This window comes from Oryctolagus cuniculus, chromosome 16 (assembly GCF_051225735.1).
Source record: "Oryctolagus cuniculus isolate XC-2025 breed Fujian yellow rabbit chromosome 16, ASM5122573v1, whole genome shotgun sequence".
NCBI lineage: Eukaryota > Metazoa > Chordata > Mammalia > Lagomorpha > Leporidae > Oryctolagus > Oryctolagus cuniculus.
Window position 1 is genome coordinate 74,841,378 of NC_142882.1, and position 11,097 is coordinate 74,852,474.

General features: G+C 47.0%; 1 long non-coding RNA gene across 3 annotated transcripts in view; it reads left to right on the plus strand.

The window, feature by feature from the left end:
* The window catches only part of LOC149121823 (uncharacterized), a 39,309-nt gene extending 28,680 nt beyond the window's left edge, over positions 1–10,629 (plus strand). Inside the window, exons 2-5 of one of the 3 annotated variants that reach the window (XR_016222709.1) lie at positions 5,202–5,303; positions 5,943–6,040; positions 10,161–10,296; positions 10,421–10,629. This is a non-coding gene — a long non-coding RNA (uncharacterized LOC149121823). Of the gene's footprint in view, positions 1–5,201; positions 5,304–5,942; positions 6,041–7,302; positions 7,523–10,160; positions 10,297–10,420 lie in introns of those variants that run through there. The other 2 variants (XR_016222710.1, XR_016222708.1) reach the window with 2 other exon arrangements.
* Positions 10,630–11,097: the final 468 nt, after the last annotated feature.

An 11,097-nucleotide genomic window follows, 5' to 3' on the forward strand; every position in this document is an offset into this window, starting at 1 on the left:
GGTCAGAGTTTGATCTTAGGAACAAGAATACAAGAAACCAGAATGGGCTCCTTCGATTGTCTGTTCCCCAGCATAGATGTGATTGGTTTCTACTTGCGGAAAACATTGCTTATGCTTATTTTATGGATGAGGAAAGTGAGGATCAAAACTTTGATAAACTGACTTAAGATTCCTATTCAAGAAAGTTACTTAATCACCACTTCATTAGTACATTTGGATAATGAAGCCTACCTTGGTTAGAGATTGGGAGGATTCATGGCAAATACATGGCAGGTGCCAGGCACCTAGAACTAGGTGTTGAGATGTACATAGAATCTGCCAATAAAGTTTGCTCCCCGCAGTGTCTCCTCTGCAGAATGAGTTTTGGCTTCTATCTACTCCAGTTTCTTTTTTTTCTTTACATCCATAGATTAAAACTCATTGACTAGTCTTCTGTTTTATTCTTCTGTTAAAGTACTGTAGTATAGTAATGTCCATTGCACCATGCATCTCCCAGTGGAGTCATGTTTTAAACTCAAAGCAAGATGAGGGAAGGTATATATTTCTTACTATATTTTTTCTTTTGAATTTTGTACTGTGTACATATATTTTTCAGAAAGTACAGATATTTATAAAATGCACTCAAGGAAAGTATGTTGTAAACATACCTTATCAATTAAATGATTGTCTTGTCATATTTATCAAAATGCCACCCTTGAAATATAGACGTTAGCTCAGGAGAGACAATGTCATTGGCTCCAGACCACCCTAATAAAGAAAATATTGCAATATAGTGAGTCACATAATTTTTTTTGGTTTGTATATAAAATGTATGTTGGCAGTATGCTATAGTTTATTTGTGAAATATCTACAATATGCATTATGTCTAATAACACAATGAACATACCTCAATTTAAAAATATTGCTTGAAAATCCAATCGCCTGTGCCTTCAGTGAGTTGCAATAGGTTTGCTGGTGGACATTGCTGATGGTGGGGGTGGCTGTGCAATTGCTGAAAATCGGGCAACAATGAGTTTGCCACATCAACGATTCTTCCTCCCAGGTTTTCCTGCAATAGGCAATGCTAGCTGGTAGCTTTTCGTTCACAGAACTTGTTTCAAATTTGCAGACAATGTCTCAAACCCTGCCATTACTTTCCCAGGTTGATGGAATATGTTCAATCCTCTGGCATATCGACAATATTTCTAGCATCTTCACCCTAAGTCACTTCTGTATCGAGAAACTACTCTCATTTCAGGCATGGAAAGCCAAGACACTGTGGCAAAAAAATGACCTAAATGAAAGATCTCTGTGAGTGGTCCCAGTGGAAAGAACGGGCCATCAAAGAAGGAGGCACCTTTCTCTGAAGGGAAGAGAGAACTTCCACTTTGACTATGGCCTTGTCTGAATAAGATTGGAGTTGGTGAACTCAAAAGGCTTCCATAGCCTTGGCAGCTCATGACAAGAGCCTCGGGTGATTACTGACATCATAAATAAGAGTGTCAACTATTAAATCAACAACAGGAGTCACTGTGCACTTAGTCCTCATGTCGGATCCCTGTCCTTAATGCGTTGTACAATGTGAATTAATGCTATAACTAGTACTGAAACAGTACTTTACACTTTGTGTTTCTGTGTGGTTGCAAACTGTTGAAATCTTTACTTAGTATATACTAAATATCTTCTGTATATAAAGACAATTGGAAATGAATCTTGATATGAATGGGATGGGAGAGGGAGTGGGAGATGGGATGGTTGTGGGTGGGAGGGAGGTTATGGGGAGGAAAAAGCCACTATAATCCAAAAGTTGTACTTTGGAAATTTATATTTATTAAATAAAAGTTAAAAAAAGAGAGAAATTACTCTCAATGCTCCTTCACAAATAGAACGCTTTAACTCTTGGCTTGTTGAACGTTTTTACCCCGAGATTGCATCAGTTGAGTCACGTCTTCAGGCTCCACTTCAACTCCAGTTCTTTCGCTGTTTCCGCCTCATCTGCAGGTACTTCCTCACTTCAGTCTTGTTCTCCTCAAAGTCATTCATGAGGGTTGGAATCGATTTCTTCTGAACTGTTACTGCTATTCTAACATCCTCCCATGAGTCATGAGCGTTCTCAATGGCGAATCTTTTCCTAAGGCCTTTTTTCTTTTTTTTTTTTTAACTTTTATTTAGTGAATATAAATTTCCAAAGTACAGCTTATGGATTACAATGGCTTTTTCCGCCCCCATAACTTCCCTCCCACCCGCAACCCTCCCAACTCCCGCTCCCTCTCCCATTCCATTCACATCAAGATTCATTTCCAATTATCTTTATATACAGAAGATTGATTTAGTATATATTAAGTAAAGATTTCAACAGTTTGCACCCACACAGATTACTTAGCCAACATCATTTACTTTGCCAAGAATCACCACCTATGACAGCTATCGTCTTACAAAATGTATTTTTAAAAATAAAACATGCAATTCCTCCTCACACCATGAGCTTCAGGATGTATATCGTGTTAGCAGGATTGAAAACACGACTCTCGTATGTCTCCAGCAGAACTCGGGAGTGACCAGGTGTGTTGCCAGCGAACAGTCACATGTTGAAATAAATTTCTTTTTTCTGGCCTCAACAAGTGGGCTTAAAATACTCAGTCAGCCATGCTGTGAACAGACGTGCTGTCATCCAGGCCCTGGGGTTCCAGTTACAGAACATGGATAGGGTGGACTCCGCACGATCCTGAAGGGCCCGGGGGTTTCAGACTGGGAGCTGGGCACTCCAGCTGCGTTAGTCTGAGAGCCAGTCTGTCCTCTGAACCTCTGAAGCCTGGCAGGGACTTCTCCTCGCCAGCTGTGAAAGCCCCGGATGACCTCTTCTCCCAGCAGAAGGCCTCACCGTCTGCCTGGGCGGATCCGTCGCTGCCTTCCTCGCCTGCCCCAGGTGGATCCGGCCGACGACTTGCTGCGGCTCCTGCCCCAGCCCTTGCTCCTGCCCGCTGCCCTTGTGTAGCTTACGTCGGCCCCTTTTCTTAAGCCTCCCGGAGCAACCTGTGCTGGCGTCAGACTTTCCCTCTGCAGGTGTCTCACCTTTCTCAACCTTCACAGAATTGGAGAGTCAGGGCTTGGCTCTGGATTAGGTTTTGGCTTAGGGAAATGTGTGGCTGCTTTGATCTTCTATCCAGACCACTAAAACAGTTTCCTTATCGGCCATGAGCTGTTTGCCTTTCTTATCATTGGTGTGTTTATTGGAGTAGTACTTTTAATTTCCTTCAAGAGATTTATTTTTGCATTCAAGACTTGGATAACTGGAGTAAGGAGCTGAGCTTTTGGCCTTTCTCATCAACTTTCAACCTAGGCTTTCTTCACTAAGCTTAGTCATTTCTAGCTTTTGATTTAAAATGGGACACAAGGGACGCCTCCTCATACTTGAACACTTAGAGACCATGGTAAGGTTATCAATGGCCTCAATTCATCTCAGGGAGAAGGGTAGGCCCTGGGATAAGGAGAGAGAGGGAGAGAAAACAGCCAGCTGGTGAAGCTGTCGGGGCACATTTGTGTAAAGCTATTGCTTATTTTATTTGAAAGAGAGACAGAAATAGAGATGGTCCGTTCACTCCCGTGTGTGCACAGGAGCCAAGGCCAGAGGAAGTGGAAGCTAGGAGCCTTGCAGAGTGCACATTGGCAGGAAGCGGGAATGGAGGGCTGCCCTGGGACTGGAACGCCAGCACTGTGACGTGGGTGTGGACATCCCGAGTTGCTGGCTTCACCACTGCCAAATGCCCACCGCCCCAGCAACATTTTTGTTTTTAATATCTTAAAGATTTATTTATTTCAAAGAGCTACAGAGAGACAAGGAAAGACAGAGATCTTCCATTTGTTGGTTTACTTGTCTGCAATAGCCAGGGCTGAGCCAGACCAAAGCTAGGAGCTTCCTTCAGGCCTCCGACGTGGGTGGCAGGGACCCAAACACCGGGGCCATCTTTTGCTGCTTTTCGCAGGCCATTAGCAGGGAGCTGGATTGGAAGCGGAGCATCCGGGACACAAATGGGCCTGCATATGGGATGCAGCTTTACTCGCTATGCCACAATGCTGGCCCCAGGCAACATGTATCTAACGTTCACCTTTATATATGAGTGTAGTTTGTGGTGTCCCAAAAACAATTAGAACAGCAACATCAAAGATCACAGGTCACTGTAACAGGTATAATAATAAGTTTTAAATATTGTCCTAATTACCAAAATGTGATTCAGAGACGTGAAGTGAGCGTGTTGTTCAAAGTGGCAGTGCCGGATCTCTTTGATGCGTGGTTGTCACAGTCCTTCAATTTGTAAGAAAAAAATGCAATATCTGGAAAGCTCAGTAAAGGAAAGCATACAAAAAGAGGATGCCTTTACAGGTATTTTAGGGTTGGTAAGCTCCTTAGCAGTCAGGCTGATGTCCTGTGACATATTTAGTACTTAGAAATATTTTTATCCGAGGAGTTTTTGTGCAATAAACTATCACCAGCAAAAGACTTTCTGCAGACACCAACAGGCACCCCCCCCAAAAAAAAACAGTCTCAGGCACCCAGACCCCCAAAAACCAACTTGCCACTTGGTATATAGCCAAGTGTATCCTTAACTAAGATACAGTTGATTTAATGATGAAACAAAGTTTCAGACCTGTCCATCAAAAGCTAATACCCTGTTCAGGAAACTTTGACTTGGAAAAACTACCAGTTTCTGGATTGACAGCCTTTCTCATGCCAAAGCTAGTAAGTCCCTAAGCCGTCCAAGGAAGCCTGTTCTTTGTGTGCCATTGCCCTTCCTCCTGGCTGTGCCCACAGTGGAGATCCAATCTGCTGATAAGATTTAAAGAGCACACAGATGAGAGGGTGATTTTTTTTTTTTTTTGACAGAGTTAGAGAGAAAGGTCTTCCTTCCGTTGGTTCACCCCCCAAATGGCTGCTACGGCCAGCGCACTGCACCGATCCGAAGCCAGGAGCCCATGCGGGTGCAGGGCCCAAGTACTTGGGCCATCCTCCACTGCCTTCCTGGCCCACAGCAGAGAGCTGGACTGAAAGAGGGGCAACCGGGACAGAATCCGGTGCCCTGACTGGCACTAGAACCTGGGGTGCTGGCGCCGCAGGCAGAGGATTAGCCTAGAGAGCCGCGGTGCCAGCCCACGAGAGGGTGATTTTAATCTGCCCCTGGGTCAGGTTTCCTGTTACCTTTCTGTTTATTTGCCCTTCATTCCAGGAAGTCTCAGCCCACACAGACCTTCTTCCACGGCTGGTTCCCCATGCAGCCCTGACCTTGAAACTCCTTCATTCAACAAATGACTTCATTTTAGACTTTTCGGTAGGTAGAGCCTCACTCATTGGCAATAAAGTTTAACATTCCAATAATGGGGGAAAATCAATTTCAACTATTCTGCACCATACTGATGTTTTAGAGAGATGCTAACGAGTAATAACAAGGGCTTGGGCGGTTGGGAGCACTCAGCAAGTTGCTCGGGACGGTGCCTGCGGAGGGCTTGGCCTGCACTGTCACAGTTCTGGTTTGCTTTGCTGCTTCTGGAGCTGTGTGGGAAGGTGCCCCTTCCTACAGAGAGAAGGCCCGTCCGGCCACTTTGGGTCAGATAATCATCGAGACCACCAACATCTTTGGATATCGTAGGAAATCCAGACACTGAGTCCCTGCTTTCTAGAATGCCAGTCCGCTTATTAAAAGTATGAGAGTTGCACTCTGTGGTTGTAACACAAGCTTCCAGAGAAGAGCTGCCTGCTCTTCGGCAGCCTGCGATGACAGAGAACGGGGAGGGTGCACAGTGACCGTGGACTCAGGTCAGCTAGCTCGTCACGTGGTGCCTCCTGGGTTCTCCCCAGTGCGGGGCCCAGGAACCCCCACTGCCTGGCACTCCCTCCACCTCCACGGTGGGTGGGAGGCATCCACAAAGCCAGTGGTGGGGGATTAGCGTAATAAGTTCATTTCCCACAGATTGCGCCAACAGAGGAGAAGCATGGCGGCCTGAGCGGGGATGACCCAGGCTGAAGAGAACAAGTCTTCGGTTCAGTACAGGAGACTTCTCCTCCCAGGTGAGCAGCTGTCAGAGCAGTTAGAGGAAAGCGGAATTCGGAGACCTTTGCTTGTTTTCCAGTTTATCAAAAGTTCCCCCTAAAGTAAAACATGTGCTTTGTGCATCTGGGGAAAGCGTACTTTTATTTCATCATGTGCCGAGTGAGCTGTGAATTCCTGCTGCAGAACGGGACAGGGACATGAGAGGGGAAGGTGAGCGAGACAGGGCAGAAGTCTGGTGCTTGGATGTTTGCTCACAGTGAATGCATGTGCAATCTCCAAACTGGTCATTTTGCTGTCTATAAAAGAATTTTTTTTATTTGACAGAGTTAGAGAGAAAGGTCTTCCTTCCGTTGGTTCATCCCCAAAATAGTCACTATGGCCAGCACACTGCGCCGATCCGAGGCCAGGAGCCAGGTGCTTCCTCCCATGCGGGTGCAGGGCCCAAGCACCTGGGCCATCCACCACTGCCTTCCTGGGCCACAGCAGAGCGCTGGATGGAGCAACTGGGACTAGAACCTGGTGCCCGTGTGGGATGCCGGTGCCGCAGGCGGAGGATTAACCAAGTGAGCCACAGCACCAGCCCCTGTAAAAGGGTATTTTAAGAAGGTCATGAAAATGAAATTGTTTATTTTGGTGCAAAAAAATTTGAAATCATGGTTGATTTTTTTTTCACATTCCACATTTTTCACAAGGTTGTAAAGACCCCCACCCCCTCACATGCATGGCCTTAAAATTCTGTGCACCAAAAGAAGCTAATCTTACAATTCAACTTCCTGCAAACTTAAAATTTTTAAAAATATTTATTAACTTGAAAGTCAGAGTTGCAGAGAGAAAGAGAGGTCTTCTATCTTCTGGTTCACTCCCCAGATGGCCTCAATGGCCGGAGTTGCGCTGATCCAAAGCCAGTAGCCAGGAGCTTCTTCTGGGTCTCCCACATGGGTGCAAGGGCCCAAAGACTGGGCCATCTTCAACTGCTTTCCCAGGCCATAGCAGAGAGCTGGATCGGAGGTGGAGCAGCCGGGACACAGACCAGCACCCGTGTGGGATGCTGACACTACAGGTGGCAGATTTACCTGCTACGCCACAGTGCCGGCCCCCTCCTGCAGACTTCTAGAAGTGCTCTCATAGGGTCTGATAGAAGAGTCACAGGTCACCAAAAGAAGGACACTGAATTCTGATTCTACAGGAGGACTCTATGATATCCACATTTCCTTTCAAATGGCAGAACGGCTTTTGTTGAGGATAAGTAATGACCATTCTCTTTCATTTAACCTCCTAGAGCAGATGTTTGCGGCTGCTTTCAAAGAAAGGTCAATCAGGCACGACGGAATAAACCCAGGAGAGGGCGCACAGGGGTAAACCTCGAGAGTGCTGCTGAGCCCGCCGATCTTTCCAGGTGCACTTCACGTCCCAGTGTCCTGGGTTCCGTCTGCAACAATGAGCTGGCGGTTTATTCGAGCTGCCTCAGAAAACACACACCCCCAAAGCGGAGAGAACTGTTGGGATCCCTACCATGTTAAAGGCATTGTTCTTTTCTTTCAAAGATTTATTTATTTGAAAGGCAGAGCAACAGAGAAGGAGAGAGAGATCTTCCATCCTCTGACTCACTCCCCAAATAGCTGCAAAAGTCAAGATTTGGCCAGGCCGCACTCAGGAGCCTGGAACTCCATCTGGGTCTCCCACAGAGGTGGCAAGGGTCCAAGGCACCTGCTGTTGCCTTCCCAGGCACATTAGTGCAGAGCTGGATCAGAAGCGGAGCAGCTACATCTTGAACCAGTGCTCTGTTAAGGGATACTGGTGTCGCATGCTGCAGCTTAACAGGCTGCGCCACAACACAGGCCCCCAGGGCATTGTTCTGTGGGCTCTGCATAGGACAATGAACCAAAGGGGCACGGCTGCTCTCTTCAGGAAGCTTGCACACAATTTACTATGCAGTGGAATCTTTAAGATACCAGCAGTGATGGCAGGGGTTCTGATGAAGATAAGACACGCAAATGGGATGCCTAGAAGATTCTGGGCAAAGAGATGATGTCTGTACAAACCTCTAGGCTAATAAGGTATATTCTGCTAGGTAGAGTGAACATACGTATTTGTGAAACCCGGTGCACCCTGATAACAGCATCTCAGCAGCCCTGGGAGCACCTATCCTCCAAAAGGGACTTAGCAATTCCTTTGAAAAGTCAGCACTACCCCGACGTCCCCAGCCCCACTCCCCACTCCTCTTGCCTACCTCTGAATTCCAGATGCATTTGCAAATATGGGGTTTTCGGATTGAGCTTTTCTGGATAGGTGGCTTTGGGACACAGCACCTAGGCTTCAGTGCACAGAGAACTGGGTGGTGTCTAATAATGCAAATAACCCAGGCCCTCCACCAGCAGTTCTTACTTGCATTCTAAATCATTCTGGCCTGCACTTAGACATGCTCTTAGCTGCAGGTCATACGTGCCCAATAGGAACTTAAGTATCCCACATAAGCAGCCGTCTCATCATGGTTTCTGGGTTACTGCAGCTCGGTGGTATCTGCAGGGCCCCAGGCTCTCCCCTGCCTTCTCGGCATTTTAGCATTTCCTCTAGACACGTCTCTGCTCGAAGTCACAGATGCTGGGCTACAGGAGCCCGTCCTCTCACCATGCCACTTGACGATGGCACTAGGCAGTGCTCCTGGTCCGCCCATAGCTTCGTCTTGTATTCAGAAGCAGCCGCTCTCCCAGACACTCCCCACCCCCCACCCCCCCAGAGTCACCTGATGTGTTTTGGCTGGAACTGTGTCCCAAAGAGGTGGGACGTGTATTAGGGTCCTCCAGAGAAACAGAACCAGTAGAAAGGGTTAATGTGTGTGTGTGCACATGTGTGTGCATGCACTTATTTGTGTATATATGGGCTTCAAAAGGCACGGGGAAAGTGTGTATTATGAAGAAACTGTGCAGGGACTTCAAAATGTTTTGTGTCAAAACTCTTTGAATTCTAACTTGGGTAAATTTCCTTGAAGTGCCCTCGTGCACATATGCATATGTACAGAGATAATGGGCGTGTGATCAGTGATTGCCTGCATCCCGGGTCAGAGTGCCTGGTCTCCAGTCCTGGCACTGTCTCCGATTCCATCCTGCTACTCACATGCACTTTGGAGGCGGCAAGTGCTCCAGCCAAGTGTTTGTGTCCCTGCCACCCAGCAACAACTGGGAAACTCCTGCCGAAGTGACACGCAGCGCCATCACAGGAAGGTGACTGGGGACAGTGAGATGGACTAACTTGACCAGAATCTACACCTGAGACAGCTGTGACCCATCCCCTAGGGCCATGCTGCTGCCTGAGCATGACCGGGGTCTGCTGTAAATGCAGCAGCAGAGGATGGTGGTTAGACTGACAACCACTGGTGTCTGCCCCGACCCCGAGAGGATTCTGCTGTAGGTGTCCAAGGACCACACTTCAGGGGTTGTCACACAGCATCGGGGTTCTACCAGGGTGATCAAGAAGCTTGAACCGTTTTCAGTGGCCAGGACCTCACTGAAGCAGTTGGTCAGGGTTGAGGCCTGAGTGTGAAGATCTTTGCAAAGCTGACTAAGTGATTGCAATGGGCAGCTGTGATTGAAAACTCGTGGGACCAATGTTTTGATTTCTCTGAACACAAGTCTGTGGAGATAATGTTAGTGGGATGCCAGTGTTTATCAATAGAGTTCGGGTCAGATGCAGATCGGTTGGTATGCAGTAAGGTGAAACCAAGCTTTGACAGGTGCAAAGTTTTGAATCTCAATTCCCCCTTCTCTTAAGCTAGACGGTTTCAGGGGCTGATTGAGAGTTTCCTCCAGAGAAACAGTGAGGAGTAGGCTGCCCTCAGCTGCTGTGCTAATTCTATATTGCTACAGAAACCGATGACCACAAACGTAGCAGCTGAAAATACCAACAACTTATCATTTTCCAGTTCTGTAGCAGTCCAGGCAGGCTAGGCTGGGTTCCACCCTTGCTCAGTCTCTCGAGGCGCTGGGTGGGCTGGGCTCCTCTCTGGAGGCTTGGGTAATCCACCTCCAAGGTGACTGAGGTTGCTGGTGCGATTCAGTCTCCTGTCGGATGTAGGACTGAGGCTCCTGGGTTTTGTGTTGGCGGTGGATGTCAGCTGTGGGCCCCTCTCTACTCCTGCAGGCCATCACAGTGCTCTCCGCATTCAAAGCAACCACAGGACGTCAAGTCCTCAAGCCGCAGCTCTCTCGGACTTTATTCTGGCCCCCTTGGAAAAACTATCTTCACAGGTTGATGTGATGACCCTGAGCCTGAGGGAGTAACCCAAGATAATCTCCTTGTTTATTAAAGATTATTTATTCACCTTCCTTGTAAGGTTAGAGACCGAAGTTACCACTACCTTGTAATATAGCATAATCGTGGAAGTGACACTGTGTTTCCAGGTGCTGCGCCCAGAATGGGACATCGTTGAGAGGCTGCTTCAGAAATTCTGCCCCCACAGCTGTCCTTCCAGCTCCCTGTCCAGCGTCCCTTCATCCCAGGTGCTCTTAGCCATCCTTGAATATTTTTAAGAATTTTTATTTATTTGAAAGGGAGCCGAATGAGACGTGATTCTTGTCCTCTGAGAGTCTGAAATGTCATCTAAGTTTCAACTAAACACAGAAAGATTGTCTCCTGGAAGTCATTTAGTACAACGGCCATAAGATTCCAACTAGTGATCTTATTTTACTTTATTTTTTTGTCTTGAACTCATCTCCTCACTCTTAAGATCAAGACCAGGGTGTTCCATGGGTGAGTTGGTGAATAGGAAAATAACAATAGACTCTGTCCTGAAACCCGAAACCAGCTCAGGCATGCGGCTTTAACACAGAGAATTCTCTGCAATACGTATATTTGTATGTTCGTGTGGAGTTTGTGCAGCGGCTTTCCACACCACGCTCCCCTGCCTCTCTGACAGGATGAGAGGCCCTTAACTGTTTCAGAGTTCTTTGATCCAAGAGCTTAATAAGTTGCAGCCTCAGGAACAGCTCAGACCTGATCTTTGTTCTATATTTTAAGACCTGACTGTAAAGATCAAGAACTTGCAGAGAGCTAAGAGTATGTTTAACTTTCTAAACTC